Source organism: Mauremys mutica, unplaced genomic scaffold (assembly GCF_020497125.1).
Source record: "Mauremys mutica isolate MM-2020 ecotype Southern unplaced genomic scaffold, ASM2049712v1 Super-Scaffold_100248, whole genome shotgun sequence".
Taxonomy (NCBI): Eukaryota; Metazoa; Chordata; order Testudines; family Geoemydidae; genus Mauremys; species Mauremys mutica.
The window spans coordinates 236,771-264,537 of record NW_025423294.1 but is presented as its reverse complement, the minus strand read 5'-3'; the positions used below and the strand labels follow the sequence as shown (position 1 = coordinate 264,537).

The 27,767-nt window shown below is 51.6% G+C and overlaps 1 non-coding gene across 1 annotated transcript; it reads left to right on the top strand.

Moving 5' to 3' along the window:
* The first annotated feature begins 7,206 nt into the window (after positions 1-7,206).
* Positions 7,207-7,280, top strand: TRNAT-AGU. Its single transcript has one exon. It is a non-coding gene; the product is annotated as a tRNA-Thr (tRNA).
* Positions 7,281-27,767: the final 20,487 nt, after the last annotated feature.

Below are 27,767 nucleotides of genomic sequence, written 5' to 3'. Positions count from 1 at the left end.
AGAATATCCCTAAGGAATTACAATCACCTGCTGCCTTCCCCTGTCCTGCTGGATCCCCAAACGAGGATGCTCTTCAGCCTAAACCCATGTCCCCTCTTTTCCCAGTGCTCCTCAGACCCAACCCTCAGACCCTCCTATGCTCACTGCTCCTCAATCCCAACCAGAGCCTGCTCCTCTTCACCCTTCTCCTCTGTCCCAACCCACAGCCCCCTCCTATTCCCAGTGCCCCTCAATACCAACCCACAGGCCCCTCCTATTCCCAGTGCCCCTCAATCCCAACCCACAGGCCCCCCTCCTCATGCTGCTTCTCAATCCCAACCCACGGCTCCCTCAATCCCTCCAGCAGCAGGTGCTTCAGACCCCCTCAGGAAGATTTTCTTGCAAGGTTTCATGTACGAGTCTGCATGTGGATTTTACAGTATGTTGGAAATAGGTTGGGTTGCCGAAATGATCACTTGTGGCTGGTGTTGGATTCCCAGTCTCCATGTTACAGGGGCAGGAGAAATAAAGGGTTGTTCTCCTTGCTGTGTGACTTGAGGGCAGCACAACTGTGCTTGGCAGACCCCGATTGAGGGACTCACCCTCAATTCAATAGCACTTGCTAGGCAGGGGACAGGGGTTCCAAAGCCAAGTGGGCTGGGGTCTGGGTCCCAATACTAAAATGTAGGTGTCAGACCAACGTTAGGACAGGGGGGCTGTGGCGGGATGAGTGAGTCCCTAAACACCATAGTAAGTACGGTGCCTCCTTATTTCCCCCCTTTTCCACCCAGGCTGGCAGGTGAACTCTACAGAGGCACCTCTGGGCTTGCACTGACTAAGGACAACAGCTGTGAGGGGGGTGCAGAGGGGGGGGCCTCATGTTAAAGGACTTTTGGTTGCTGGACTTACGAACCGTAGGGAGAAAGACACTGCCCAGCTTATTGGGGGGGGGGGTCTTTCCCTTGTGGTTTATGTTTATGTGTTGGGGCTGCTGACATGACTTCTGCTAACCCTGGGCTTACACTGCAGTGTAGACATACCCTGAGAGGGCATCTAGACTGTGATAAAATCCCTGTGGCCCGGCTGGCCTGGATGATCTGATTTGGGCTCCTGGGGCTCAGACTGGAGCCCAGGCTCGGCGACCCTCACCCCTCGTGGGGTCTTGGAGGCTGGGCTGAAGCCCAAGTGTCTACACTGTAATTTTATAACCCTGCAGCACAAGCCCTACAAGCCTGAATCAACTGACCCAGGGTTTGAGAATAGTGACTTGGGTGTGTTAATGGCAGTGTAGACATAATGCTAGGCTATGTCCACACTACAATGAAACACCCACGGCTGCCCCGTGCCAGTGCAGGCTCCCAGGCAAGGGCTGTGGGGTGGTAAATTTGCAGTGTAGACATCTCCGCTCAAGCTCAATATCGGGCTCTGGACCCCACAAGGTTGGGAGGGAGTTTAGCAAGCAAAAAAGGTAAATTGGCAGTGGAGTATTCCCCTGGACTCAACGGCATTTCTCCATTGGTCTGTGTGCTTTGGGGCAGGGACAATAACACGTCCTGCTGCTTTCGTTGTTTCAAAGGGCGGTTTAGGATTTTCATTGTCATACACGGTGCACAAAGCAGGACTCAACCCTCGGTGCAAACTAAATGAGCTGCCCACAGATTCTGGCAGCCACAATGAGCCATTTGGTGTGAGAGTCCAGACCTGCCTCGTCCCAGAGGGAGGGGGTCATCTGCGAGGGGCTTAGAACACTCATCTACCAGCTCCTAACTCCCAAACTTTCAGTAACTCTGTTATCAGTGCCTGTGAGTGTTATTTAAACCATAAAACCAGCCACCCTGGGCTAGACCACAGGTCCCTCTAGCTTCTTATTTTTTCTTTTTACAGTAGCCAATACCAGGTGCCCCAACAACCAGTCAACAAGGCACTACTGGGAGTTGAATCCAGGATCTCCTGTTTACAAAACAGGTGCTTTAGCCAGCTAAGCCATGGTGCCTGCTTGTGTCTAAGCTCTCATGTCTGCCCAAACCTGACTCCCTGCCATCCCCACCGGGGCCTGACAAGCTTTGCTTGCATTTGGATTCTTCAAAACAGAGGAGCAGGTGACATTTTCCTTGCAAGCTGTGTGTGTGTGTGTGTGTGTGTGTGTGTGTGTGTGTGTGTGTGTGTGTGTGTGTGTGTGTGTGTGTGAATCTTTGTCCAGGTCTGCACTACAAAGTTATTTCAGCAGAATTATATTGCTCAGGTGTGTGAAAAACACATGATGCTCCCTCGGTCAGCAGCTTGTGGCTGGTGCACACACTGTAATGCCACGTCTGGCGACAAAACTGCCCTGTTTTGCTGACAAAATAAAATCATCTCAACGAGAAGCCTAGAGCTTTTTGCAGCAAACTTAAAGTGACAAATTGTCAGTGTAGACGCTGCTGTTCATTATATCACCATAACTGGACTCCTCCAGTATCCCACAATGCCTGCTATGAACTCGCCTGCCCTGCATTCCTGCTACAGAGCCATGGGCCCCTCCCCTTTCATCGCTCTGGGAAGTTCTGACAGCTGAGCCTGCTGCTCTGCTCCGGCAGCCAGGAGCAAATCACCGCCGTGGATATTGCTCTCTCCCGCACTGCGAACACAGAGCAGGCGGCAGAAGCAGGGGCGGCTCTACGAATTCTGCCGCCCCAAGCAGGGCGGCGCGTTGCGCCGCTCACGCCGCCGGGCGCCGGTCCCGCGCCTCCGCGGGACCTCCCGCAGATGTGCCGCTGGTCCCACGCCTACGGTGGAGCTTCCACAGTTATGCCTGCGGGAGGTCCACACGAGCCGCGGGACCAGCGCACCCGCCGCAGTCATGCCTGCGGGAGGTCCAGTCGTCCTGCGGCTCCGTTGGATCTCCCACAGGCATGACTGCGGAAGGTCCGCCGGACCCGCCTGCCGCCCTCCCATTAAAATGCTGCCCCACATGCGCGCTTGGCGCACTGGGGTCTGGAGCCGGCCCTGGGCGGAAGCTTCCTTACAGTGCGGGGGGTGGGCCTTACGGCCCATGGACCTCTAAACCCCCATGAGCCAGCACCCCTGACACCAAGCCAGGCAGGTAGCAGCATGTGTGTGTTTGACAAAGACTGCTGTGCTGTGTTGAGCCAGTGAGGGAAGCGGGGGCTGATATTGGTGCTGTCCCCCTCCCCCTGCCTCAGGACTGGTTGCTTCCAGCAGCTGTCTGAACTTAGAGACAGCGCCGACACTCTCACTCTTCTCTAACACACACACTCCCTCTCCCCACACAGAGTCTCTGCACCATCACACACACTTCAGGTGAAAAGCGGCTGTCAATGTAGAAGGATGTGATGCTGTACCAGCCTATGAGACATTGCAAACCCTTCCCAAAGCACCCTGCAGCCAGTTGCACAGTGGGATAGCTACCCACAGTGCACTGCTCTCTGTGGCGATCCAAGAGTTGCTAGCGTGGATGTGCTCTGGTGACACAAGCCGCATAGTGTGGATACGCAACAGCAGTTTAATTAAAATGCTTTAAGTAAAGCCGCATAACTCTGTTGTGTAGACACAACCTGAGAGTGAGACAAGACCTAGCTCCTGTTGACACCAAGGATGCTCAGCCACTGAAACTAAATTGTTAAATTTAAAGAATGGCAAGTTCCTCCATAGTTGGCAGGACTCAACCCCGAGCAAGGAGCCACCAATGGATTTCTAATCTATCACCTTAATCGCTCAGCCACAACTACTTGCTTTATGCAGCTTTCTCACTACACTCTAGTTCTGATCTCACTGAGTGATCATTTCCAATTGTTTAACCAGACCAGCTTCTACACCCCACACACTGCTATGCTTGTGTCCATGGCTGAACAGCAAGAATTCCTGCCCATTTCCCTTCTGGCTGGAGTATGATGAGAATATGTTTGTGGTTAATGACGTTGCTGAGGATTGTTGTCCCTTTCCTGCCTTGATTAATCCTGCCTTCATTCAGACAGTCCCTTTCCCGCCATATCCCCAGCACATCAGTGATTGCAATAGCAGGGGGCAGGTTTTCTCTGAGGCACTGAGCTTTGCCAGGGGGTTGGTGGCTCCTTTCTTTTCTCACCCTGGAGTAAACTCAGCTTTTTATTCCATCCCTGATGTTTCATGGAATAACAACGCAGCATGAAGAAAGAGTTGGGCACAGCGGGTCTCAGGGAGGAAGAAGAGAGGTGCAAGCGGTGGGCTGGGCTGGGCTGGGCAGGGGAGGGGACAGAGACTTGTGGGTGGCAGGCAGGATGGGTGTCACGGGAGGGGACAAAGAGGTGTGGGTGGGGGGCAGGGCAGGTCTCAGGGGAGGGGGCAGAGAGGTGTGGGTGGTGGGCAGAGCGGGTCTCAGGGGAGGGGCAGAGAGGTGTGGGTGGTGGGCAGAGCAGGTCTCAGGGGAGCGGCAGAGAGGTGGGTGGTGGGCAGGGCAGGTCTCAGGCGAGGGGCAGAGAGGTGTGGGTGGTGGGCAGGGCAGGTCTCAGGGGTGGGGCAGAGAGGTGTGGGTGGTGGGCAGAGTAGGTCTCAGGGGAGGGGGCAGAGAGGTGTGGGTGCTGGGCAGGATGAGTGTCACGGGAGGGGCAGAGAGGTGTGGGTGGTGGGCAGAGCAGGTATCAGGGGAGGGGCAGAGAGGTGTGGGTGGTGGGCAGAGCAGGTCTCAGGGGAGGGGCAGAGAGGTGGGGGCGGTGGGCAGGGAGGGTCTCAGGGGAGGGGCAGAGAGGTGTGGGTGGTGGGCAGGGCAGGTCTCAGGGGAGGGGCAGAGAGGTGTGGGTGGTGGGCAGAGCAGGTCTCAGGGGAGGGGCAGAGAGGTGTGGGTGGTGGGCAGGGCAGGTCTCAGGGGAGGGGCAGAGAGGTGTGGGTGGTGGGCAGGGCAGGTCTCAGGGGAGGGGCAGAGAGGTGTGGGTGGTGGGCAGGGCAGGTCTCAGGGGAGGGGCAGAGAGGTGGGGGTGGTGGGCAGAGCAGGTCTCAGGGGAGGGGCAGAGAGGTGTGGGTGGTGGGCAGGGCAGGTCTCAGGGGAGGGGCAGAGAGGTGTGGGTGGTGGGCAGAGCAGGTCTCAGGGGAGAGGCAGAGAGGTGTGGGTGGTGGGCTGAGCAGGTCTCGGGAAGGGGCAGAGAGGTGTGGGTGGTGGGCAGGGCAGGTCTCGGGGGAGGGGCAGAGAGGTGTGGGTGGTGGGCTGAGCAGGTCTCGGGGAGGGGCAGAGAGGTGTGGGTGGTGGGCAGGGCAGGTCTCAGGGAGGGGCAGAGAGGTGTGGGTGGTGGGCAGGGCAGGTCTCAGGGCAGGGGCAGAGAGGTGTGGGAGGTGGGCAGAGCAGGTCTCGGGAGGGGCAGAGAGGTGTGGGTGGGGGGCAGGGCAGGTCTCTGGGGAGGGGCAGAGAGGTGTGGGTGGTGGGCAGGGCAGGTCTCAGGAGGGGCAGAGAGGTGTGGGTGGTGGGCAGAGCAGGTCTCAGGGCAGGGGCAGAGAGGTGTGGGTGGTGGGCAGGGCAGGTCTCAGGGGAGGGGCAGAGAGGTGTGGGTGGTGGGCAGGGCAGGTCTCGGGGAGGGGCACGGAGGTTGTGGCGTTGGGCAGGGTGGGTCTCAGGGGAGGGGCAGAGAGGTGGGGGTGGTGGGCAGGGCAGGTCTCAGGGGAGGGGCAGAGAGGTGAGGTGGTGGGCAGAGCGGGTCTTAGGGGAGGGGCAGAGAGGTGGGGGTGGTGGGCAGGGCAGGTCTCAGGGGAGGGGCAGAGAGGTGTGGGTGGTGGGCAGGGCAGGTCTCAGGGAGGGGACAGAGAGGTGTGGGTGGTGGGCAGGGCAGGTCTCAGGGGAGGGGCAGAGAGGTGTGGGTGGTGGGCAGGGCGGGTCTCAGGGGAGGGGCAGAGAGGTGTGGGTGGTGGGCAGGGCAGGTCTCAGGGGAGGGGCAGAGAGGTGTGGGTGGCAGGCAGAGCGGGTCTCAGGGGAGGGGCAGAGAGGTGTGGGTGGTGGGCAGGGCGGGTCTCAGGGGAGGGGCAGAGAGGTGGGGGTGGTGGGCAGGGCAGGTCTCAGGGGAGGGGCAGAGAGGTGTGGGTGGTGGGCAGGGCAGGTCTCAGGGAGGGGACAGAGAGGTGTGGGTGGTGGGCAGGGCGGGTCTCAGGGGAGGGGCAGAGAGGTGTGGGCGGTGAGCAGGGCAGGTCTCAGGGGAGGGGCAGAGAGGTGTGGGTGGCAGGCAGAGCAGGTCTCAGGGGAGGGGCAGAGAGGTGTGGGTGGTGGGCAGGATGGGTGTCACAGGAGGGGCAGAGAGGTGTGGGTGGTGGGCAGGGCGGGTCTCAGGGGAGGGGCAGAGAGGTGTGGGTGGTGGGCAGGGCGGGTCTCAGGGGAGGGGCAGAGAGGTGTGGGTGGTGGGCTGAGCAGGTCTCAGGGGAGGGGCAGAGAGGTGCGGGTGGTGGGCAGGGCAGGTCTCAGGGGAGGGACAGAGAGGTGTGGGTGGTGGGCAGGGTAGGTCTCAGGGGAGGGGGCAGAGAGGTGTGGGTGGTGGGCAGGGCGGGTCTCAGGGGAGGGGCAGAGAGGTGTGGGTGGTGGGCAGGGCAGGTCTCGGGGAGGGGCAGAGAGGTGTGGGTGGTGGGCAGAGCAGGTCTCAGGGGAGGGGCAGAGAGGTGTGGGTGGTGGGCAGGGCAGGTCTCAGGGGAGGGGCAGAGAGGTGTGGGTGGTGGGCAGGGCAGGTCTCGGGGTGGGGCAGAGAGGTGGGGGTGGTGGGCAGGGCAGGTCTCGGGGTGGGGCAGAGAGGTGTGGGTGGTGGGCAGACCTTGGGGCAGAGGGGTAGAGGCACGAGCAGCAGGCAAGGAGGCCTCAGGGGAGGAGAGGAGTGAGCAAGAGGCGGACTAGCTCTTAGGGAGCTTCCAGTGCTCATGCCCTGCCTCCCCAAATGTAAGAGTCATGGGCCACCTGTTCTCTGGGTCTTCACTAACCAAACCCCTCCCGGAGCTCTGTTGATGGGAGAAGCCCTCCTGTTGACACAGTGCTGTCTGCACCGGGGCTGGGTTGATAGAACTGCATTTCTTGGGGGAGTGTAAATTTTTTACACCCCTAGTAATGTAGTTACACTGACCTAATTTTGGAGCATAGACCTGTCCAAAGAATTACACACACACCTTGGGAGCAAAACTTCACCTGCTCCTCTGCTTTACAGAATCCAAACACGAGCAAAGCTTGTCAGGCCCCTGTGGGGTTTGGCAGACAGTCAGGTGTAGGCAGACAGGATGCTTTTAATAACAGCAGGCACCATGGCGTAGCTGGTTAAAGCACCTGTTTAGTAAACAGGAGACCCTGGGTTCAACTCCCAGTGGTGTCTTAGGAAGTGGCTTTTGGGGCACCTGGCATTGGCTACTGTCAAAAGACAAGATTCAGAGCTAGGTGGACCAATGGTCTATCCCAGTGTGGCTGTTCCTATGGTTTAAATTACACTCACAGGCACTGATAACAGAGTTACAGAAAGTTTGGGAGTTAAGAGCAGACAGACCAATGGAGAAATGCCATAAGTCCAAGGTAATACTTCACTGCGGTTTTACCATTTCCCCTTGCTAAACTCCCTCCCAACCTTCTGGGCTCCTAGAGCTGGGTACTGAGCCTGAGCCCAGACACGGACACTGCAACTTTATCCAGACCAAGCTGCAAGATCCTGATTAATATGACATGGGCCAGCCCTGGGTGTTTCATTGTACTGGAGACGTAGCCTAATGTTATGTCTACACTGTGATTAAAACACCCAGGGCACCTGTCTCAAAGCCCAGGTCAGCTGACTCAGGCTTATGGGGCTTGGGCTGCAAGACTATAAAATTACAATGCAGACAAATGGGCTTGAGCTCAACCTCTGAGGCCCCACGAGGGGTGAGGGTTTCTGGACCCAGGCTTCAGCGTGAACACAAATATCTGCACCACAGTTTTTAGCCCCACAGCTTTAGCTCCATGAGCCCAAGTCAGATGACCCAGGCCAGCCATGCTGCCATCTTTATCCCAGGAGAGATGGACTCTAAGGGTACGTCTCCACTGCAATGTCAGCCCAGGTGTAGCACGCTGTGCTCAAAGCAGCACCCTGCAAGCCCCATATTCACCACTCTCATATAATGATGACATGGTTTGTACAAAGTCTGCCTGGTGAGGTATCATTTCAAAAGTCTTGATCTGTTGCACATTAATATCGTGTTGGATTGTGTGTGCTCGTATTGGTTGGGAAGTTATGAAGTTTTGCTCTGTGTGTGTTACTAAGGCCTGGTCTACACTAAGCTCGGGGGTCGAACTAGGGTACGCGAATTCAGCTACGTGAATAACGTAGCTGAATTCGAACTACCCTAGTTCGACTTACTTACCGTCCAGACGCCGCGGAAGCGAACTCCGCGGCTCCAAGGTCGACTCCGGCAACTCCTCCTGCCGCGGTGGAGTACCGGAGTTCGAACTAGCGCTTCCGGGGTTCGAACTATCGCGTCTAGATCAGACGCGATAGTTCGAACTCCGAGCAGTCGAACTCGCCGCGTCGACCGTCCCGGTAAGTGTAGACTAGCCCTGAGATATGTTATGAGGTTGGGAAATGCCCCCCACCAGCCTTTCAGGTGTGACAAGGGAGGCGCCAGACTCGCTGCTGGCCCATTGAAGGGATCCACACTCCCGAGGACTATCCCAGGAACGGTGTACAATGCAGGCTTCTCCGAGATAGCACAGAGACAATGGACACTGCTTGAGTCACATCATAGCAAAGGAGCTTCCTAGCAAGTTGGAAGAAACTATGAAAGGGGGGTAGAGACATTATGAATTAGCCTCTCTCCCCCACAACTCAATACCTGTAAACACATCTGGAGGACAAACACTGAACTGAGATAAATGAGAAGAGAATAATAATAATACATTCAAATCAAAGTCCCCAAACAGACTAGTATGGGTGTTTCAGCAGAAAATTTTCAGTTTGGGGAATTTTGTTTTCTCAGTCAGACCTTGCCAAGGGAAGCAGGGAGAAAATGTTTGAGTTGCCTCCTTCAGAACAGCTTGGCCTAGACACTAGCTCTGGTTCACTGCTCTGGCCTTGCTCGGGTTGAGGGTATTTTAATAATTTGGGCAGGTCCCAGGGTGTTTGGGGGAGAGGATGAGGATGTTACCTTTTGAGATAAAAACTAAGAAATACAGCACTAGAGAAATTTTTTTTAGAAATCTGAGATTTAGACATTTAATTTAAAGCAAGGGAGGTCTGAGTTTCTGAGAAGGTTTTTGTTTGCAAGAAGCAACATTGGTTGATCTGTCATTGTACCAAAGGGGGAGATGGTTGTCTATAAAGGAGAGGTGAAAACTAAACGTAGCATATGAGGATGCAATTTGAACCCATGCGTGCAGAGCATAATGGATTAGCAGCCCATCTTCTTAACCACTCAGTTACCTCATGTGAGCTGCTAGAAAAGGGACAGGAGGAGAAATCTAAGGCCAGCAGAGATAGGGACACCATGGAGTTTTTACGTACTAAGCGGAGGCAGGGGCTGAATGAGCTCCCCCCTCACATCTAGTGAGGAGCTGGGAAAGACTTCAGCAACAGACCGTGTTTGCATAGACACATCTAGTCTGCCTAGATATGCAGCATGATGGGGCCACTTTCCCAAAATGACCAGTTTTGGCTGGTGGCGGGTTACAAATCACTTTAGGATTGAGTGGAATGAAATGTTGTTATCCTTCCTGCATGAGTGAAGGGCAGCAGAACATACCTAGTCTGTCCTGATGGGGGGGGGTGGGTTGGTGACGAATAGCTTTTATTGGACTGCATAGAAGCAATTGAGGACGTCACCCTAAACCAGTGGTCCCCAAACTTTTCACACTGTGCCCTCTTAGCCATGGCTAAGGCCCCCCGGAAGCTGCGGTCGAGAACCAGGGCTGGGAGTGGGGCTGTGGCTTGCTGGGGAGAGGGGTGCAGACACAGGTAAGGGGGTCGCGGCTGGGCCGGGGGCTCAGGCTCAGGCTGAGGGTGGGGTGGGCGAAGAGCTGGGGCAGAGTGGGGCTGAGTGGTGCTCCCTCCCTGCCCTCCATGGGGGCTGGCTCGGGCCCTGAGGTGCCCTCATGAACATTCCTCTGTGCCCCCCTAGGAGGCATGCCCCACATTTTGGGAATCACTCCCCTAAACTGACCCCTAGTCACTAAGCAGGGGCTAGTGATGCCAAAGCCCAGGGACAGGGAGCTTTGCCAGAGTGGAGCCTGCAGGTCACATGCTGGGGGGCTGACACAGGCTCAGTGCTCTGGAACCGCTCTGAACCAAACCCAGGCAGAGCCCTCATCAGTGTGACACCGCCCAGGGGACGCTGTCACTGGGGGAAACCTCCTGGCCTTCAGCACCTCCTGGGACTGACCTTGGAGCTTTCAGCCCCCCTGTTCCATGCCAGGAGCTTCCTGTAGTGAGTCACCTTAGCAGGACACCTGGGAAAGCCCTACACACCCCCTCCACACACACACAAGGAGTCCTGCACCCCCAACTTCCACAATCACCAGTGACTCTCAGCCAGCGTTGTAAAACAGAAGGTTTATTAGTGGTCTGGAATACAGCCTGGGAAAGTTCTGTGTTAGCACAGGAAGCAGGAAAATTCAGCAACGTCCATCAGAGCCTGGGCTCTCCCCTTGAGTCCCCAAACCAGTAGACTCCTTGCTTCCAACAGCCCAACTCAGCCAGGCCCTTTTGTCCCTCTTCTGTTTGTCCCTTTGTTCTGTTTCCCTGGCAACCTGGTCACCTGGCCTCCACCTCGTTCTTTGTTCTCTGAAGGACGTAAATCACACACCGTGTAGAGGTCAAGCAGAGGAGTTTATTGCACACAGCACTGGTGGAGTGTCACCTGGCTTATTAGGCTCAGAGGCACTGTCAGTCAATTGATTACAATAGAATATATAGGTTTTCTATCGGCGGGGGAAAGTGACGGGGTAGGCAGTTCCTCACCCCAGCTTAGGTTTTGCAGCAAGACAAGATAGCACAGTAGCCAATGGTTAACAGGTTACATAATGTCTCCACCCATGATCTTAAGTTAGCAAGTTAACATTTAAAGAATACTTTGATAAAATGTTAGTAGTATAAAATATATATGTTGAATTCTGATTTGGGGTCCATAGGAATGGAGCAACTGCTTTGATTGTCCAACAGGTACATTCCTAGGGGTTAAAGCAAAGAAACAATGAAAGTATATGGCAATAAAGATTGTTTTCTGTGTGTCTTAAGGCAGGCATTGGTCCCTGGGAAGGGAGGTGGAAGGATGCCATATCTTATACTGACATGTGACAACTTCTCATAAACTCGAGGTTGGATCTGTGGGAAAAATGTCTCCCTACAGAGGAGACTAACACAATAGGAACAGGGATTCTTTGTTCAATCTGCAACTCTGAATAAGACACAATTCTTTAGTTCTTAGCTCCAACACCTGGCAATTTGCTGACCAGGCCTATCTTACTAGGCAAGGCTGTCTGTTTATCCCAGCTTTCTCTTAGCTGATCACGATTTGCTAGGCCTCCAGTCCCAGGTTGTTATATAAAATGCACATGGATTTGAACCCTTCACATACAGTAATGGCAAAGTTCTTGGTTCAGGCTTGAAGCAGTGATGGAATAAACTGCAGGTTCAAATTAAGTCTCTGGAGTACAGCCACAGCTGGGATGGGTCATTCAGTCCTTTGTAGAGAGCTTCAGTTTGTAGCAAAGTCCCTCCAGAGGAATGAAGCAGGATTGAAGACAAGATGGAGACGAGGCATAAGCCTTTTATAGTCTCTTGCCATGTGGTCTTTGCTTTCTTTGTCGCAAGGACACTCTATCCAGCACATGGCATAGAAAAAAAACCTTAAAGTTCTGTCCATAGGCAGGTTCCTGCACACCTTGCTGAGTCACAAGGAGTATCTGCCTTCTCTCAGTGGGTCAGTTGTATAACTCATGGTCCTTAATGAGCCATCAAGCAGGCTAGGCAGAACTGACACCAACTTGTCTGGCTGGGGTGTTCCCCGGAAGCATTGCACAAGTTTGAAATACGGGCAGCATAGAGCCAATATTCATAACATCAACTACAAAAAAAGATGCACATCTAGAGATAATCAGCCAATCAGAACCTCTCCATAGACCCCTTACACGACAATCTTTCTACAATATTGGCTGCAAATATATGAGTGGTTGCAACAGTGAGCTATAGTTACAGATTATGTCAATAATATCACAGGAGGTGACACGGCATCAGTGAGATTGATACTGGAATACTGCCTCCAGTTTTGGTGTCCTCATTTGAAAAAGATGTTGTGAAATTGGAGCTGGGGCAGCAAAGAGCCACCAAATGTTATGAGGGCTGGAGAAAAATGCCTTCTAGTGAGCTATTGAAAGAGCTCAACCTGTTTAGCTTATCAAAAGAAGATTGAAAGGTGACTTCATTGAAGTGCTGAAGTGCCTTAATGGAGAGAAAATATTGGGTATGAAAGGGCTCTTTAATCGAGCAGAGAAAGGCAGAACAAGACCCAATGGCTGGAACGTGAAAAGAGACAAATTCATATTACAACTAAGGCACAAATATTCAACAGCGAGGATGATTCACCACAGGAACAAGCTACCAAGGAAAGTGGTGGATTCTCCATCTCTTGAGGTCATTTAATGAAGACTAGATGCCTTTCTGGAATGTGTTTGTCCCAAAAGTAGCTATTGTGTCATACAGGAGGCCTGTGATATGCAGGGGGTCAGATTAGATGCTCTAATGGTCTCTCCTGGCAATAAAGTCGACTCATTTCTGAAAAACTGAGTGTAGCATTGGGAGCAGCATCTGATGTTTTACTGTCTAGCCGGCTTGCTTCCTAGAACGAACGCTCCTTGATTGGGGTGATCCACAGGGAGTAGCTCAAACCTCCAAAGTGCCTGGCCAGGGGCAGGACATTAGCACAGCAAGGGAGGGGTGTGGCAGTGACATCACAAAGGCCTTTTGAAGGACCTCAGACTATTGGTCAAAGGTGGTGGGGAGGTGGTGACCTCACAGAGAGATGCTGACATCAGCCAGGCAGGACAGGGGCGAGGGGTCAGGGAAACCTCAGAGACCCCTGTGGGTTTGCCTCAGCAAGTCTCCTTCTCCAGGTCTCTCTTTGAGGACTGAGAGAGTATTCGGGTTCACGTACGTGAGCGCCAGGAGGAGCCTCTTTCAAGTTTTCTCCTTCCCTTTTCCTGATTTTACTGGAAAACAGATGTCCCTGTTTAGAAGGTAAGAGCCTCCTCAAGGTTTGAAACCTGTTCAGTCTGATCCATCAGGTGACAGTTGAATTCTAGGCATGGAAAACATGAGCTTAAGGAGGCTGAATTTTATTCTGCACCTGGAATTTTGTCCCCTAGAATCACTGGGGACATTAGGGTTTGTCCTTTTCGTTTCACCTTTTCCTCCATCCATCCCTCCCTTCCTCCTTTCTCTTCTTCTCTTGCTTCTTTTGTCCTTTCTCCTGTTCCCCTCCCAACACCAGGAGGGGCGTGGTGTGTATGTGTTTGTGTGGTGGTGGGGGGAGTGCTCTGCAGCTCCCACTGTGGCAGGTCCACCCAAAAGTGTGGGGCTGAAATAGTGCTCGGGCAGTCAGGGCTGGATTAACCTTTTGTGAGCCCTGGCGCTAAACATATTTATGGGCCCCTATGTAGTCACTGTGGGCTCCGAGTGTGGACCTGGTGGGGCAGTGCCATTGGTGCCATAGTATAGCCAGTACTGAACCTCAGAGACATTTTTCATTTTGATCACACACCCCTACATGACTATATGCATTGCAATACACAGCTCCCTCAGCCCCCGGGTTTTCTCATTGAGCTGTACACCCACATGGGTTTACCAGTGTCCACAGTGAGTAGAACTTTCACAGTGACCAAGGAAACTTCCCAGGAAACACAGTGACCAAGGAAACTTCTCCTTCCTCATTTAGACCCTCTCTAGCCATGTCTCCAGTACCCCCTATGTCACCAGTCACGGCATGTGGTCCTAGTCTCAGCTCAGAGTTCCACAGCCAGCAGATACCTGATCAGTTCTGACAGATCCCTCCCTCAGCAGCCATCCTCCCATGTGAGCCAGCCACCTGCAAACACCATTTCCCCAAAGTGAGGACTTAGCCCTGGGAAATCTGAAGTCACCAGCCTCTCTCCCTCTGCTCCCGTCTACATACTAGTCTGCTACCTGGTCACCACCACCTCTCCCCATGCTTGTTTCCTTTCTACTTTGGACATGCTCCCACCCAGCTGGAAGCTCCCTCTGCAAGCCTGACCTGCTCCCTCTTTCCCTGCTCCCCTTGACATTCCTGTCCTACTGGTGACCTCTGTTCCTTGAGGTGAACTCCAGTGTCTTTAGCTGCTCTAGCTTAATGGCCCCAGTAGTCACAGAGCCACTTGTAGCTTCTCTGGCTACAGCCATGGGGCCAGTTCCCAGAGGCCAGCCTTAGCCAGCTGCAGCTACCAGCCGCAGGAGGGGTGGCAATGCCAGGGCTGAGCATGCTTGGACCTTGCAACGGCAGCACTAGGGACTCTAAATCCTCAGCCCTGGCCCTAGGCAGCTGCAGACTCTGGAGTTAGGCACTTCCCTCCTCTAGGCCATGGCTTTAAGTACCTGAGATGCCCATCACTGCAGCAGAGGCCACCAATTCCCACGCCCCCCTCAGCCAGCACCTAGTCGTGCAGAAAGTGCAGCCTGAATGATTTTGGAGGCTGGGATGCCAGGAGGTTCCCATCCCTGAGCAGCAGCTCTGCAACAAGCTCACAAGCCCCCCTCCGCCGTGGGACCAGGACCCTGTGCAGACAGTGGAGTTACCCTGTGTATAACCAGTTCTGGCCAAAGCCTGTTGAAGTGAGTGGGAGTCTTTTCATTGTCTTTAATGGGCTGTGTATAGAAGCAAAGGGCCCATTCTAGACTCCAGGAGCAAAGTGCATTCTGTGCAGCACTGGTTTACTAGTGTAACAGGAAGGTCTCACATTACCTAGTGAATAAGCAACACCTCCTACAGCACCTAACGCTTTCTGAGAGACTTCCCATCCAATTACTAAATGTGAACCTGCTTCGCTCACAAGGGCTGAACATATCAGGTGGGATGTTCACAAAAGCAGGGCACTTCTGTATTCAGCAGGGATTTTCGATGTGCACAGAACACAGACAGGACTGGTTCCCGCAGTTACAGAACTGCAGTAAAGTGGAACAATTTTCAGCTTGTGTGATTGGAAGATAGCTGGATCCATCTTATAAGACTGTTCTACCTAAATGAGGAAAAGTTGAGGTGCCTTTATTATTCTTTTGTTCCATTCTTTGTTTCTATGGGGAATTTGCCAGTGCAATATCACTATCTTCCTTTTAAACAAACAAAAAAAAAATGGTAATGGCTGTTGAAAATAGCAATTCCAGCCCTAGTTAGCACTGGGAAGACCCCAGCATTTGTTGCTCAATTGTATCCTACTTTTTCTACAGCAAATGACAGTGGATCAGCATATTTGATTTGGGAGAAATGAAATAACAGTTGCCCAAATTGAGCTTGAGCACTCCTGAATTGTGAGGGTGTTCAAATCTGGAAGGCAGGTGCTAGATTCTCTTTCTGAATATTAGATAAATCTGGAAAGGAAAAGTCAATTTCTATTTTCATGGCTCAGAAGTGGAAATCCTCCTGTACTGTATCTGAAGCTGCCCAGGCCCTCTAGTAGAGCCTCCCCTCCCTTACTTACCATTTTAACTTCTGGTGGGATTCACGTACCTCCCTTGCTAGGCTTCAGATAGAGAGGGGCACTGTCCATTTAGTCCACCCAGTTCCTTCTTTGGGGGCTGCCAAGAGAGGTCACACCGGCATCCCTAAATCAGTCTGGGGAAGTCTTCTGAGGGTGCTATCTGGGCCAAAGCTTTCTACTCCTTGGGCACACTTGTTCCCCATTCACGCTGCCACCCCCTTCTAGCAGCCAGCTCTCCATTCACAGCAAGCTGCAGCGCATAGAGTCTCTCAGCTTCCCTCCTCCCTTTCCTGTTGATACTGCTCTTGTGTGGATTGGTCCAGGCTGAGGTTGATGGTGGGATGGAAATTGTTGAAATCCTGGTGGAATTCCTCAAGGGCTTCTCTTCCATGGGTCCAGATGATGAAGATGTCATCAGTGCAGAGCAAGTAGAGGAGGGGCATTAGGGGACAAGAGCTGAGGAAGCGTTGTTCTAAGTCACCCATAAAAATGTTGGCATACTGTGGGGCCATGCGAGTACCCATAGCAGTGCCGCTGACATGAAGGTATACATTGTCCCCAACTGTGAAATAGTTATGGGTGAGGACAAAGTCACCAAGTTCAGCCACCAGGTTTGCCAGGACTAATTGGTGAGGGTATACTCTCAAGCCTACCCAGGAAAAGGGGTGTAGGGACTTGGGGGGGATTAGTCTCCAGGCTGCCCAGGAAAGGACGGGTTAGGGACTTGGGAGATATTTGGGGAAAGGCAGAGTTCCAAGTGGCTCTCCCCTAAGATTTGGAATACACTTGGTGGTGGCACCTTACTGTTAACCTAAGCTGGTAAATAAACTTAGGGGGTCTTTCATTCAGGTCCCCACATCTGTACCCTAAAGTTCAGAGTGGGGAGGGAACCTTGATGGGGGAAAACGGATTCCCCACTTGTCGCTTGTGCACTGTCCTCCTCCTTCTCCTCTTCATCCTCCAAAAAGTCATTCTCCCTGCAACTCCTGTAGAGAAATCTCTGTATTAACGATCTCTATAAATCTTTATGACGTTGCATTGTGTTATTTTGTATTAAGTATCTTTATGACATTGCATCTTGCATGATGTTATTTTGTATTTCATATGACTTGGCATTGTGCCTCTCTGTTTTCATACAACTTTGTATTAGATCCCTATATAGAAAATTGGTAGAAAACTTTGTATCAAATGTTATAGCCCCTAAGCATAGTATAGTTAAAGTAAAAGAAACATGTGCCTTTTTGCTAGAAGTAGAATAAGATCTTCCCCCCACTCTGTAATCAATTGCCCTATTGACTGAATGAGGTGTGAATGAGTGAGGCTTGGAAGACACCCACCTCCAGACAGCTACAACAGTTGCAGAGGGAATGGGAGCCACAGCAAAGGACAATACAGCTTGTCAAGTGGGCCCAACAAAGAAGCACAGACATATTGACGGCCTCAGGGATTAGAAGCAAGCACCTTCTTTAGAAAACACCCTCTTTTGAGCAGCATTGGGACAACACCCAGAGAAAAGCAGCACAAAGACCAACGGACACAGATCCAGATTTTGAATCTGGTCTAGATTTGCATAAGAGGGAAGCTGCTATAAATGTGAGGTGTCTTGCAGAAGGACCCCGGGTCTCGTCTTGTCACCATCGGAGCATCGATCCGGATCGGCAGAAGCCCGGCTCCATCCCTCCCCCATCTAACTCACCTCGCCAGTGCAGTTAAGGGGAGCAACTAGTTGGTAACAACAGCAAGACGGAGTGTGTTTGTGTCTGTGTGTGTGTGTGAATGCATGACTGTGAGATATCTCATATGCATATCATAGAGTATTAATTGATACCTGTATTACTAATAAATGTGGCGTTTTGCCTTAATCCCCCTGAAAAGATCCTGTATAGTACTTTGAGTACAACACTCCCAACTTGCACGCGTCCATGGACAGTGGTGGGGTAGTGGTGGCATCACCCCCCATAATTGCATGCAGTTCACGGTAGAAGCAGCATGTATGGGGCTGTGACCCAGAGAGCCCATTCGCCTCCCTGGCTTTTTGATACGCTTGCTTGAGCTCCTTGATTTTTACATGACACTGCTCTGTGTCCCTGGAGTAGCCTCTTTCCGTCATGATCCTGGAGAATTTAGCGTACATATACCTCTACCCAATATAATGCAACCCAATATAACATGAATTCAGATATAACGGGGGTGGGTGGATGGGGTGGGGGGGCTGCGCACTCCGGTGGATCAAAGCAAGTTCAATATAACGCGGTTTCACCAATAACACAGTAAGATTTTTTGGCTCCCGAGGTCAGCGTTATATCAGGGTAGAGGTGTATTTGTGTTTCTTTTTTTGGAACGTAGTTCTCCCATAAGAGATTAGTCTCCCCAACATGCGATGAGATCCAGTACCTCCCGTTCAGACCATGCTGGAGCTCATCTGTGAATCCAGGACTGCGTGGGCTCTCATGATGATGGACTCTGCATGGTCGCCTGTGATGGTGGATTGTCCTGATGGTCACCTGTGCTGATGAGCTCACCACAGTGGCCAAACAAGAAATGAAATTCAAAAGTTCCCGGGGCTTTTACTGCCTACCTGGCAAGTACATCGGAGTTGAGAGTGTTGTCCAGAGTGGTCACAAGGAAGCATTCTGGGATAGCTCCCGGATGCCAATAATGTCAAATTGTGTCCACAGTACCTCTAATTCGGAACTGCAATCTCGATTTTAGCACTACTCCACTTGCTGAGGTGGAGTACAGAAACCGGATTAAAGAGCCCTTTAAATTAAAAAAAAAAAAAAGATTTGGGCATATAGACGGAATCAGTTTTATTTTGAATTAACTCGGCTAATTCCAAAATAACCACATACTGTAGACCAGCCCTAAGGCTATGTCTACACTTCAAACACTGGAAGTATTCTTCTGACAACCCAACCCAAGCCTGTCTACACTGGGGCTCACATTAACTACTTCTCTGTGGAGTAGATTTTTCACACCCCTGAGAGATGTGGCTATGTCAACATAGCTTTTCATTGTAGATCAGCCTCTAGCCGGCTTTTAGACATGAAAGGCAGTGGAGTCCAGCCTTTTCCTTGATATTGATGGTTGACGATTGCAGCTTTCCTACCTGTTAGACACATCCTATGACAGATGTCAGGCCTTTCCTTTGCAAATTAGAGACGTGGGGAACTCAGTGACCCTTACAGGCTAAGTGGGTAAAAAGTTATACAACTTGTCTCCTCGAGTAGTTTTCCTTTTAATAGAAATAGAACGTATTTTGCTTAGCTTCAAAGTTTATCTGAAATACAAAAAATTTAAATCTATACTGGGCCAATATTCTCATATACTCTTTCTCACACACATTCTCCCATCTCAGCCTTTGGAGGGAGGTTTTCTACCAGAACTCCTTACACTACATGTGAGTTCATATATCTCTGGCTCTTTTGCCATGTGTGTTGGTGGAAGGGGTTTCTTATATAGGAATGTTTGCATCATGGGGAAAAATAACTCTCTTGTCACACTTTTTAATCTTTCAAAGAGAAGTGATGTAAATACATAAAACAAGAGAAAACTAAGGTCTAGTCTACACTAAAGACATTTATTGGTGTAACTATATTTCTCAGAGGTATGAAAAATACACACTGGTGAGAAATGTAGTTACAAAACCCTCCTCCCCTGTGAAATAACACTACATCAGCAGGAGAGCTTTGCCTGCTAACATAGCCACCGCCACTTGTGGGGGCTGGACTAATAAAGTCCTAGGGAAGAGATTTCTCCCATTGGTGGAGAGCATCTGTAATAGCAGTGCTACAGCTGCACCAACATCAGCTTTATTGTGTAGCCAGAGCGTCAGACACAAAACCTTAGAATCAGGACTCAGCATGTGAGTATCCAGAAGTCTGAAATTGGAGCTTGACACATTTGTTGCCTCATTGGTTACCATCATTTCTACAGCCTGAAAGTCCTTGTTACCCACTCAGGCAGCCAGTTTGGGATCCACAGGGAAGGACTGTCCTATGAAGCACTCTCTCTTTGCATCCAAACGGTGAAGGATGATTGTTCTCAATCTAACCCTGGTATCCTCTGGAACGGTAATGAGACACACTGAACTAGGAAGTGGAGTTGGACAAAATTTCTTTGGGCCCTAAGGTTTTCCCACACTCACTGCTTTCATAGGTTCTCTCACTTGTGTGGATTTTCTGATGCCTAATAAGGTTCCAGCTGCAACGGAAGGTTTTCCCACACTCACTGCATTCAAAGGGGCTCTCCCCTGTGTGGAATCTCTGATGCCTAATAAGGTGCAAGCTGCGATTGAAGGTTTTCCCACACTCACTGCATTCATAGGGGCTCTCCGCTGTGTGGACTGTCTGATGCCTAATAAGATGTGAGCTGAAACTGAAAGTTTTCCCACACTCACTGCATTCATAGGGCCTCTCCCCTGTGTGGACTGTCTGATGTCTAATAAGGTGTGAACTGCGACTGAAGGTTTTCCCACACTCACTGCATTCATAGGGCCTCTCCCCTGTGTGGACTGTCTGATGTCTAATAAGGTGCGAGCTGCGACTGAAGATTTTCCCACACTCATGGCATTCAAAGGGCGTCTTCCCCATGTGGATTCTCTGATGTGCAGAAAGGGCTGAGCTCTCAGTGAAGTATTTCCCACACTCACTGCATTTATAGGGCCACTCCTCTGTGTGGATTCTTTGATGGGCAATAAGCTTTGAGTGGCAATAGAAGGTTTTCCCACACTCACAGCATTTATAGGGCCGCTCCCCTGTGTGGATTCTTTGATGGGCAATAAGGTTTGAGCTGCGAGTGAAGTTCTTCCCACACTCACTGCATTCATAGGGCCTCTCTCCTGTGTGAATTCTCTGATGATCAGAAAGTGCTGATCTTACAGTGAAGCATTTTCCACACTCATGGCATTTATAGGGCCGCTCCCCTGTGTGGATTCTCTGATGAACAGAAAGGGTTGATCTTCGAGTGAAGTTTTTCCCACACTCACTGCATGTATTTTCCCTCTTTCCCATGAGGATTTCCTGCTGTGTTGTGGTTTCCTTGATGCTCTTCTGAGTTCCCCGACAGGAAATAAATTTACCCATTTTCTCTCCTGGCTGGTTTCCCTGCTCTCTTTCTGGTGTGTGCTGAGTCTCGCATGATTTTCCCTGCTCATGACTCTTCGACACATTTCTTTTTGATCTTTGCGATAATTCTCTGTGTTTAGCCACTTGCTCAACATTTTCCTGCTGAGAATTCTGCTCCTTTTTCTCACATACCATTGCGTCACCTGCTGTGATAGAGACAGAAACCTCAAACAGGGATGGAAAGGGGAAGGCCAAACCAATACAAGTGCGGAAGGGAGGTCAAATAAAAATCAAGAACTGAACTCCCCCAAACTCTTCCCCCAAACAGGAGAGAGGAGGGGATCAATTCAGCCTCCACATCCCATCCAAATTCACGGGGGAAGGGAGGAAGCTACTGCCTGGTGTCTGCTAGGGTCTACAGGAAGCCATGAGCTATATTTACCCTGAGGATACGACCCCTGCTAGGGACAATATTGAACTGAGAGACCTTCCAAGGGCTTTGTAGGGCATCCCAGATGTTTCCTTCAGGCACTTACAGATTCTGAGTTGGTTTAATATTTCCTCACCTGTGCAGGGAGCTCTCAGGATCTCTCTTTCCTCTGAACCCTGGAGGTCTGGGACCCATGGCTCTTCCCCTTGTTCCAGCTGGGAGATCACATCAGGTTGGGAAACTGGAAACCCTGCTCAGATAAAAGAAAACAAAAGGAGTTCAGTGGATTTCTGAAGACTTGGTCATAAAAAACATTCTATTAATTTATCTTCAGTGCTTAGTGTGACCTGGTGTGCCTGGGTCAGGGCAGGTTGAAAAAGGGGAGCAGATGCTCCCCAAACTGGTGGTTAACACTGAAGTTAAACTCACTGACCAGTCACAAACTGTGCTTCTGATCCCACACACGGGTTATTGAGAAGCTGAAAAAAGAAATCACACAGCCCCCTTTATTGCATTGCACTTCTCTAACTCCCAGTCAGCACCTAGGTCCGGTACAGTGAGAAGTTATTTAAAAACTCTGCGCACATATACAAAATGTTCTTTTGACCCCAAAGGGTCAGCCACATTACCAAGTCAGTATGGGTTTGGATCTTACCAAAAATACCATGATGCCAGGCAACACTTTAGCATCTAAACTAAAAGTTTAGATAAGAAGGAGAAAGGAACCAGAAACAGAAAGAAAGTTGTTAAATGGGAAAGGAGTCCGATACATTCAGAAATCTATATATCAGGTTCTTAGCAGTATTGGTAAGTTGCCGGCTTGAAAGTCTGTTTGGAACACAGCCACAGCTTGGATGGGTCATCCAGTCCTTTGTTCAAGGCTTCAGTTTGCATAGGTGCTGACTTTTGGTTTTGCCGGTGGGTGCCCCATCCTGGCTCCGCCCCCTTCTCCAAAGCCCCGCCCCCACTGTACTTCTTCCTGCCCCATCTCCCTAGACTCTCCTGAATGCCGCCTCCTTACCGACCCCCTGCCCTAAATGCCTCCTACCTACCGCTCGCTCCTTTGTGCTCCTTCCTGCCGTAAGGACGAGGGTTCTTGTGCTGGAGGGGTGCTCTCGCAGTTTTGAGGGGAGGCTATTTTCAGCATAGTTATACACTTCCAGTGTCCTCATTGAAAGTGTGTCTGTAACTGGTATCTCCCCTTCCTGATGTTTCCCAGTTATTGCTCTCTACCCGGGTCCCGTTTCCCATCTCTCTCTTTCTGCTCCCCATCTCCAGGTGCCTGTTTAGTGCCCGCTCCCACCCATGTACTCAAAGCAGCTCTGTCTCCCCTGAACCCCACCCACTGTGGCCAGCCCAGGAACTGCCCACCCTGAGCCAGAGAGAGAAATTTAATTCAGCAGCCCAGCATAGAAATGGCCCATTTATTCATCCTGCTGTATGGCTCCTGTGTTACTCCAGCTCCTCCCAGTCCCCCAGGCTGCAGCCCACCCCCACTTTGAAGCTCGCTCGCTGACTCCCTCACCCACTCTTCAACATTGTGGGCGGGGAGCCCCGCTGGGATCATGGCCAAAGGCAGGGGGGAGAGGTTGATCCTCCCCTGGGCTGCAGCAGCCCAGCACCCTGAAGGAAGATGAGCTTAGGCATCCCAAGGTGAAGCAGGGCAGTGTCTCCTGCCTTGAAGCTCATACACGGGGGTGAATGCAGCAAAAGGAATGCAGCTCTCAGGGAAGAGGAGATGGGGGGTGGATGGATCCAGGGGAAGGAAATCAATCTTTCCTGATGCAGATGCTGGTCGGCGCAGGAAGGGATAAACTTCCTCGCGGGGAGGAAAAGCCCCTCAGCCAAGCTTGCTCTGGGCAGGGGAGGGGGAGACAGCTTTGAGGGGAGCAAGCATTACTTTCCCAGGCATGAGAGCCGGCCATGGAGAAGAGCCCACGGGGAGGATGCGGCTAGAAGCACTGGTGGTGTGTTGGCCCCTCTTGTCCCCCCACACATGGGGCAATGGATGCAGAGCCCTGGGACCTGGGTCAGAGCCGTAGGGGCTGGGAGCTCCCAGAGCCCCCATGGGAGGAGTCTGGGCACAGGCAGGGTCCAGGCTGGGAAGGGCGGCTGCTCATCTGCACGTGGGGCTAGGGCTGCAGTGAAGCCCCTCTCCCCTTTGGCCATGGCTGGGTGCACCCGGCTGGCTGGCTGGAGCACGGGGAGGGGGCGAGCAGCTGGCCTCAGGCCAAGTTCACTCATCAGACACCAGGGCAAACTTTTCTTAAAGGAGCAATGTCTTTTGGTTTGTCCCACTGCCCAGCACTAAGGGGGCCCACTGCTGGTTTCTCCTGGCTGGAGGGGGAGCACAGGTCCTGGGGGAGACACCAGGGTGGGCTGAGAATGGCTGGCTCAGTCCTTGAGAAACTCCCTGCCAGCCTGTACTGCTCCCATCAACCCCCTGGGGCAAGCCGAGAAGCTGCCCAGCCGTCTCCCCCCAGCCCTCTGCCGCGAGGCTCCCCACCCCATCCCCCCCAGCCCTAGACCAGAAGCTGCCAAGCCCTGAAAATTAAAAGGACTCACACACGCCTGCAGTGGAGCTGGGAGCTACAGCAGCTGCAGGGAAAACAGCTGATAGGCGGGTGTTGGTGCCAAACAGCTGATTGGCCACAGCCAGCCTGAGGGCTGCTGAGCATGCTAAATAGCGGATTGGCAGTTGCCAACAGCTGAGCTCCCCGGTGGGTGCAGAGCCCCCCCAGAGTCGGGGCCTAGGTAGGTTTGTAGAGAAGTTGCTCCAGAGGTAGGAAGAGGGATTGAAGACAAAATGCAGATGATGCAGCTGCCCATTATATTCCTTTTGCCATGTGGCTTGTACTTCCTGTGTCCCAAACACAAGCTTCAGAGCACAGGGCATGGAAAAGCCTTGGAGGTCTCAGTACACAGGCATACACGTGCATGTCTTGCTGACTCAATAGGTGTATCCCCTTGATCCTATCCATGGATTCATTGTACAGCTGACGACCCTGGATGGGCCATCGAACAGGGCAGGCAGTGCTGATGCCAATAGATCTGGGTGTGTCACCCAGAATCACAGTCCACAGTCTGGAATACAGATATACCCTACGTATCTATAGCTCATACTACAAAGGTGATACAAACAAACAAAATGACCATACTTGGAAAATTATAACATTTTCCCTGACACCTAACATGGCATATCTAGCACAATTCATTGCAATTTTATCATAGTGGTATTAATAATAAAGTAATAATAATATAAAGTGTCTCACACTTCCAGACACTGTCACACTTAGTAAACCAGTGAATTCCCAGAACCAGCTGCCCAGCTCCTTGAAGACGCAGAACACTCTGCTTAGGAGGGATTGAAATACCCACATATCTGCTGGGAACACACACAGACAGGCCCTGTGTCAGTCTGTAATCCTATGTTCACTCTTCGGGAAAATTATGATCAATTCTGTACACAGAATGGTTTGTGAAGTATCACTTGAAATTGCATAATCTACTGAATAGTATCCTCCTGTTAAAATGTGTAACACTGTATGTAAAGTTGTGAGATTTTACTGTATGGCATTACAAAAAGTTACAATTCTGGGGAACACCCACAGACCAGTTCCTCAGAGACAGGAAGGCAAACCACTGGTCAAACAGCCATTCGCTGGCAGGGGGAAGGTGTGAAGAAGACATTTACATTCCATCACAGGGATACTTGAAACTCATATCTACAACAGACAGCCTGGCCCCATCACTCAGCTGAGAACTGAAGTTGTTTCTAATAGAAAAGACTGAATTATAAAAAGAGGTGAGGAAAATCTCTCAATTTCACTCACTCCCCCCTTTCCCTCTGCTCATGACAACTCCTGAAGAACTGAATTTGGGCAGCAGGGGCGGGTTAGGGGGAGTCCTGGCTGAAAAGGAAAACCAGCCTGTACCAGCACATGGTGAGAGAAACATTTGTTTTGAATCCATTAGCTTGTTAACTTAGACGTTAGTTTGTGTTTTATCTTGCATTTCTTTTGTAAACAATTCTGACTTTTATGCCTCATTACCCATAGTCACTGAAAAGATTTTTTTTCTGGCAGTTAATTTTGTTTTATTGTTTTACCTAACCAGTGTGTTTGGATTCAAGTGTGTTGGAAACTCCATTTGGGATAACAAGGTTGGCACATGTCATTTTCCACTGATGAAATGACAGATTTCATATGAGCTTGTGTTGTTCAGTGGTGTGCTGGACATGGCAAGATGCACATTTCTGGGGCAAATCTGGGAACAGAGAAGGTTCTGGGGTTCTCCAGTGGGGTACTGTAATTTGTGAGTCACTGACTAGCAGCACTCAATACTGTGAAGCTGGGAGCGAGTTACATGCTGGAGACTGTGTGTTACCTGCCCAGGAGTGGCTGCTCTCACAGTAAAGCAGTGTAAAAGGCACCCCAGCCTGGGGAACTGAGGGGACACAGCTGTTCAACACTCCAGATTGCACTGTGGTTAATGTCACAGACACTCAATTTCAAAGAGGCTCCTACAACCCAGAGAAAGTAAATCCATGTCCCAGAAATCGAAGACTCCGGACAGAGGGCAAGTCTCCCCAGCACTGCTTCTTGCTGACAGACAGGTCCAGAGACAAAGAGAGGGTCCCGGGGAAGCTGGGAACAGTAACCATGGGCTGGTGGGGTTCAGTGGAGAAAGGGAACAGGAAAGGCAGGGATAGTACTGAATGCAGGATCTCAGCAGTACTAGATGATACGGCTCCTGTGCGCTGTTCCCAAAGTGTTCTGCAGCAGGGGAGGGTCTGTGGCAGTGTGTGTGTCACTGGCATATTGCAGTGATGCAGAAACAGAGCAGAGTAGGGATGGCATTGGGGGGTGGCATGAACCATCTCTCTCCATTTCCCCTTCCAAGAACTAAGGGGACGGGAATCCTTACCCAGTGAGGTCACATTCTCATAGTTCTCCTGCATGACATTCCTGTAGAGGGCTCTCTGAGCGGGGTCCAGCAAAGCCCCCTCTTCCCTGGTGAAATACACAGCCACTGTCTTGAAGGTCACTGGCCCCTGAAAGAGCAAGAGTCCAGCACTCAGTACCTGCTGCACCACTCACACTTTCAATCAAATGGAAGCTCTAGTGGATGATAGTCAACAGAGTCCCACCCCAGCCCGCTCAGAGAATCCTGGAAACACCAGGGTGAGGGGATGAAGAGAGAGCCCCTTGTTTCTCCCAGCAGATCCATCACACACCTACTAGCCACAGACTGATACAGGAGATGGAGCCTCTAGCAGGGTCCAGGTAGAGTTCCGTGGTAGGAAGCCCAACACCCTCCTCATTGTGAGGAGCTGGATATGAAGGGAGGGGAATCTCCCCTATGTCTGACTGGTGGGTGCCCCCTTCATCTCTCTCAGCAGCCAGTGGTTAGTCGGGTCAGGCTCCAGCACTGGGAGTCTGGTCAGTTTTCCTAGCCCCATGTAGGTGGGTTATTTTTTGTTCCAGAAATGAGGGCATTTCAACCTCCTCATCTCATGGGTCTGCTCCTAGAGTCTAGGCCATTTATTAAACAACTCCCAGCAGGTTTGCCACAATCTGTCCTCCTCCCTTTCCCAACCTGTGCATTTCCTGCCCCGCTCCAACCTCCAAACCAGACTGTGCAAACCTGCCCATCTCTGGTGTATTTGCTGTTCCTCTCCCTCCTTCAGGAACCTATCAGCAACCCCCCGATAATCCCTACCTTAGCTGGCTCCACTGCAGCCATTTCTCTCCCCTGTCCCATGGGAGGATGGAATGAGCTGGAGCGAAACATGGACGTCATTCTGCAGCCTGTCTGGGTGAGAAGGGCAGTTGTGGAGGTTTCAGAACAGGTTTTAGTTAGTTTCACATCACGATTCCCCCAGGCCCTTTCCCTCCAGACAGGCATACTAGACTCTGCCATGCTGGGAACATGCTTGATCTCTTTATTACAGTGTAGACTTGGCCCCTCCTGTCAGGCTAAGCCCAGAGAGAGATTTTTAACCTCCTTTCTCTGTACCCCCATCCAATAACAAAACCCTGGTCTACACTGGATGTGGAGGTTGATCTAAGATACGCAACTTCAGCTATGAGAATAGCGTAGCTGAAGTCGGCTTACTTAGATCGACTTACTACAGCATCCGACTGCTGCTGCTAACCCATCGACTCTGCATTCGCCCCTTGAGGCAGTGGAGTACTGGAGTTGATGGGAGAGCGCTACCTGCCGATCCGGTGGTAGGATAGACCTGCCCTTTGTCTCTGAACACAATGCTAGAAAAGAGCAGAACCAAAGGCGTCGCTGTGGGGGATTCCCTCGGACACTGACCCCAGGGCAGCCACACCCCAGCAGGGGGAATATGGAGTCAGGAACTGGCTTTTCCTCTGTCTGAGCCTTTGCTTGTTCACTGGAAAGTGGTTCTGCCCAGGGATGCTGCAATACATGTGTCTGGGTGGACTAGAGAGCTGGAAATCTCTCCCCCCCACTCATTACTCCCACTGCCCCTTTCAGTCTCTCCTTCCCCTGACCTCTCTCCCTGCCCCTCTGGCTGGGAAAGTCCAGTCCTGGTTCTTTGCTCTCCCAGGGATGGATTTTCTCCTGGCAACTACTAATGGGAGGAGAAATGACGAGGGGCTGTTTGTGCAGA